Raw genomic sequence first — 6000 nt, 5'->3', positions numbered from 1 at the left:
CGCCTGTTGATCCCACGATTCACTCTTCCCCAACTCGTGAACAAGACTCCGAGGTACTTGAACTCCTCCACCTGGGGCAGGGTCTCCTCCCCAACCCGGAGATGGCACTCCACCCTTTTCCGGGCAAGAACCACTCGGACTTGGAGGTGCTGATTCTCATCCCAGTTGCTTCACACTCGGCTCCGAACCGATCCAGTGAGAGCTGAAGATCCTGGCCAGATGAAGCCATCAGGACCACATAATCTGCAAAATTTTCACATTCTGAGGTCACTTAAACACCAAACCGGCAAAGGGGCAATAACAGACGGGTTGTCTTGGTCTCGCTTCCGCCACACTGGGCTGTTTAGAGGCCGACCCCCAGGCTCTGAGAGACCCGCATGCTGGAACAATGTCAAGGGGGCTGTAAGGACTTTGCCTTAAGTGATCACCCGCTGCTTTCCGTCTTCTATTGACGTCACGGCAACAGCAGTGGCTGCAATATCTTCCTCAAGTGGGGTCTGGCGGGATGAGATTTTACGAGAATTTGTCATGTCTGTGTGATCATGTTTTGTTTTGGTTATGTTCGGTTGGTTTTTGGACTCTTTGTGCACTCTTGTTTGTTTTGTTTCCATGACAACCCATTAGTTTTCACCTGTCCTCATGTCACGCACCTGATTCATTTGGACTCACACACCTGTCATTAATCATGTTCAAGACTATTTAGCCGATAGTTGCCAGAAAGTCAGCCTGGCGACATTAACTCTGTTTGACTTCTACTACCCATGTTACCATAGTTCCATGCCAAGTGAGTTTTGTCTATATTCTTGTCACAGTAAGTGTTTATTTGTTTCATGTTCATAGTTTTTTGCCCAAGTGCTAGTTTTTGTTTCATTAGTCAAGTTTGTTCTCCGCCTTTGTGCGCGCCTTTAGTTTTGTACCTTTTGTTAGTGTTAAAATAAAAGATGTATTTACCTCCAAGCCATGTCCGATCCAAGTTTACTTGCATCTCGGGAAAACAAACACCCCATAATCCACGTTATGACAGAACTATGGCTCATGACGCAAAACAACCTTTAATGGAAACACCCACAAGTCGCAAATGTACTTTGTCGAATTTTTTGAAATATCGCTTTTATTTTGCGAAAAACTGCAATGGAAACGCCGCTCGTGTTAAAACCGGTAACTGAAATTAGGTCACAAAGATGATTTTCTTTGGAATGATTATAAAATAATCAAACAGATATGTGTTTTAACATTGCAATCATAAAAATACTACACAACTACAGTACTTAAAGGAGACCTATGATGAGTATCATCTTCATTTAAAACATTCCCCCCATCCAACACCCTTGACGCGAATCCCTTAGGGGTGATGGACGGCTGGGCAGCGCCTGAAGAGCTGCAGCCTGCCACCATAGCCCCCACTCCCTCCCCTCTGTTGCAAGTCTCGAGATGTATGTGTAATATGTATATGTGCTTTGCTATGGAGGTTTTTTCCCACTCCTGGCTGGGCCCCCTTAGGAGCCCAGTCTAGATTGTATTTTTTTACTCATCCCCCCCCCCTAGCGTTTACCTTTTTCCCATCTTTTACGGGGCGCCTTGTGGCGACCCATCAGCGTTCCTGTTCTGTAACCCTGTACACTGTTTGTTTGTTTAATCTTGGACGGGTTTGTGCTGAAAACAAAGTTTTGTTGTACTTGTGCAATGACAATAAAGACCTACCTACCTACCTACCTTGTGGTCTAGATCAGTGATTGTCAAACTGTGGTTTGTGTACCACTAGTCGCGTATAAGAGAGTATGGCCAACTAAACAACAGGCGCCATGACTGCTCCCAAGAACGTGTGTTTGACTTTGTCTACCAAATTGTATTATTTTCGTTTTACTAAGATTCAAAGATATTCTGTTTTTGACAAACCGTCTCATGAATTTATTAATTTATTCTGTTGTTATTTGTATGAGCTTATGTATGTTCTCTCCTGAACACAAGGCACAAGAGACTGTAATCGGTGGCTCTCCATTGTTGATGGCGAACCTTCACTTCCCATAATTGCCTTCTTTACGGGTTGTTGGGAAAGCGATTTAAAAGCTTTCCACAATCCTGGCGGGTAGAGCAGCCCCATGCTGAACAACAGGGCATTTTTACACCTCGGAAAGGTAAACAAGGAAGCACCGCAAACACATAGCATCAGCTTAAAGTTGGTAGAAGTCATAGCGCCTTGTAGTCACGAAAGTGCCTTCTAACCAATCATTGAGGAGATCGCCTTAAACCAGTCCTTCTCAAATTGAGGGTGTATGGTACAATGCCTTGGGGGGGGGGGGGGGGGGGGGCACATCCATACCAGAATATGATGAAGCGTATGTCGTACTTGGCTTCACTGTAACCACGGTGGGTAATGAGAAAATACCGGTGTGTTGTTTCCTTTAATGTTAATAAGCTTGCAATGCAGAGGTATAGTTAAAACATGTTTATAGACATATTATACTATTTATAGTCACAGATGAGAGTTTTAAACAATGCCAAAGCATCAAATCATACGTCTCCCTAGGTGGGGTGTAACAGAAAATAATTGAGAAGCACTGCCTTAAACCAATTTGACCATACTCTATTTATACACGACTCTGCCACTAGTGGTACACGGGCTCGATCACCAAAGAATCACTTGATTACAATGTTTTATTTTCCTATATTCAAACACAGTGTTACTATTTAAAATGTGTGTAATGTTATAGTGGACAAAAATATTGAATACACTTGTTCAATAAAACCTATGCCTTGTTTTTAATAAATACCGTATTTTCCGGACCATAGGGCGCACCGCACTATAAGGCGCACTGCCGATGAATGGTCTATTATTGATCTTTTTTCATATATTAGGCGCACCGGATTACAGGGCGCATTAAAGGAGTCATATTATTCTTATTTTTTTCTAAATGTAAAACACTTCCTTGTGGTCTACATCAGTGGTCCCCAACCTTTTTGTAGCTGCGGACCGGTCAACGCTTGAAAATTTGTCCCACGGACCGGTGGGGGGAGGGGGGGGGGGGGTGTATTTAAAAAAAAAAAAAAAAAAACTTTTTTTTTTTTACATAAATTAATACAAACATGTGTGCTTACGTACTGTATCCCTGCAGACTGTATTGATCTATATTGATATATAATGTATATATTGTGTTTTTTATGTTGATTTCATAAAAAAAAAATAAAAAAATACATATATATATATATTTTTTTTTTAAATTTATTTCTTGTGCGGCCCGGTACCAATCGGCCCGGTGGTTGGGGACCACTGGTCTACATAACATGTAATGATGGTTCTTTGGTCAAAATGTTACATAGATTATGTTTTACAGATCATCTTCAATTTGCTTTCTGACAGTCACTTCCGAATGCACCATTTTGTGGGCGGTCTTATTTACGTGGCTCACCTTCGGCAGCGTTTTCTCCCCGTCATCTTTGTTGTAGTGGTGTAGCGTGCAAAGACGGGAGTGGAAGAAGTGTCAAAACATGGAGCTAACTGTTTTAATGACATTCAGACTTTACTTCAATCAATAATGGAGCAGCATCTCCTCATCCGGAAACAACAACACTGGAAATGGTGCCCGTGAAAAACCGTCCGACCGGAACTCTAATAACTAAAGTTCCTTGGGTGAACAATGTAAACTCACTGTACCGGTATGTTTTAACGCTTTCATGGAGAGTTTACTGACAGATATAAGTAAGAACTTTACACTACTTTATATTACAAATGGCAACAGCGCAAGATGAATGTCACATAACAAGAAGATAGAGGAAAATAGATAGAGAAGAAGTTTATTGACTACGGGGTCGCCACGGAATACAAAGGCGAACGCGCACAATTTTTCGGGATTTATGCAGATCCCAAATACAGATCAGCAGGTACCAGAAGGTAAGAAAAGTTGCTTTTGCATAATATTGCGAAACAAAACGCCAGATAATATGTCTTACCTTATACACACCCCATAATAACACTTCTATGTTTAATGCGCCGGCAATCCTCCAAACGGTGCGGCTTCATAGCTTACCCAAGTCGTACTAAAACATTTTGATAGATTTTTGGGCACCGTGTGTAATATTCTATATTTTCAATGGAACATTTAAAATGTTGGTGTTGTTTACTTGAGACATATTGCCATCATAGTGCAGCCTACACTTGTCTCTCATGTTTGACTGCCATCTACTGGCCACACTTATCATCACACCATGTACCAAATAAAATGGCTTCGAGGTGGGTAAGCTCAACCAAATATATTCCTTAAATTAGGCGCACCGAGTTATAAGGCGCACTGTCGAGTTTTGAGAAAAAAAAGGATTCTAAGGGTGCCTTTTAGTCCGGAAAATACGGTACTTGGGCCGACTAAGCTACTGTATTTTAATGTTGGTCATTATGGTGGTCCTTTGAGAGCGGAGTTGTTTTTCTGATGTGGTACATGCTGTAAATTCCGCATGAATTCTGCTCCACAGTTACTTTTGTAACCTGCTTTTTAAGTCTGTCTGCAAGACGTTTGATTTTTATAGGTGAGCTTTAGTATGACGTGTAAATACCCAAATATCTGGAATGAACTTGACAGTCCAATCACACAATCCACATCATTGGGAAAATGTTAAAAACTTTAAAACATGAATATTTGCTACATTATATCACACCATGAACCCCAAAGGAAGAAAAACAATACCAATCATACAAAGCAAGAGATGCATTATTGTTTGTTTATTGTAACATTATTTATTAAACATATATTATTGTATTGTAGTATGCATACTGAAATAGATATGCATATTATTGGCAAATTACAATGTGCAAGACTACCGACTACCAGAAAATGAATTCAAGAGTACAGAATGAAACTGTAAGGATGTGTAAATGAATGTATGAAATGATTTAGGTAATGGTTTAGGATGTAAGCATGTGAAAATTGTATTAATGTTGTACCTTATTATCTTACAAGTACTGTATTGGGGCCCCCGCTTATAAGCTATTGCAGCTTCCTGGGAGTTTCCCTTTTACATATCACATACAAATCATATAACATTGTAATGTGTATGAACTTTTATAATGTTTTGTAAATAAAGAGAGAAGATGATGATGATGATGAGGCGTTCCCAGATTGCAAATAAAACCAACCCCTCCAGAAGTATCATCATGTATCTTTTGAAAATTTACACATTATTAGATATATATCTTGACGTTAAGGCCGCTATTTTTTTTTGCAGACACGGTCAAAAATAAACATTACATAAACATATATATTATTTAGAATTACCAGGTCACAACATTAGGTACACCAGTGCGCTCTCTGGTCCATTCAGATTTTGGTCACTGCATGTTGCATGTTGGTGTTATTATGCGTATGCCACATTTTGATGGGAATATTTATTTATTCTACCTTTTTTGTGTTTGCTCACAGCTTGTAGCAGAGAGTTGAGAGCATGACATCAATGTCTAAATAACGTCCACTTTGCTGTGATGTCATAACGTAGCCAGACTGCAAAACCCCCAGGAACAGAGGCATCCAACCCTGCGTGAACCCTTTTGAGTCGATGCTTTGGTATTGTTTAACACAAGTATCTAACATTGTAACAACAATTATAAGCCTGAAAAGAAGAAATTCATTACAGGTCCACTTTAAACTTAAAGGCCTACTTAAAGGCCTACTGAAATGCGATTTTCTTATTTAAACGGGGATAGCAGGTCCATTCTATGTATCATACTTGATCATTTCGCGTTATTGCCATATTTTTGCTGAAAGGATTTAGTAGAGAACATTGACGATAAAGTTCGCAACTTTTGGTCGCTGATAAAAAAGCCTTGCCTGTAACGGAGGTAGCAGACGATATGCGTGTGACGTCACCGGTTGTGGAGCTCCTCACATCTGCACATTGTTTACAATCATGGCCACCAGCAGCAAGAGCGATTCGGACCGAGAAAGAGACGATTTCCCCATTAAATTGAGCGAATATGAAATATTTGTGGATGAGGAAAGTGAGAGTGAAGGACTA

The sequence above is a fragment of the Entelurus aequoreus genome, linkage group LG19, assembly GCF_033978785.1.
Source record: "Entelurus aequoreus isolate RoL-2023_Sb linkage group LG19, RoL_Eaeq_v1.1, whole genome shotgun sequence".
NCBI lineage: Eukaryota > Metazoa > Chordata > Actinopteri > Syngnathiformes > Syngnathidae > Entelurus > Entelurus aequoreus.
Note: the sequence above shows the minus strand (reverse complement) of the source record.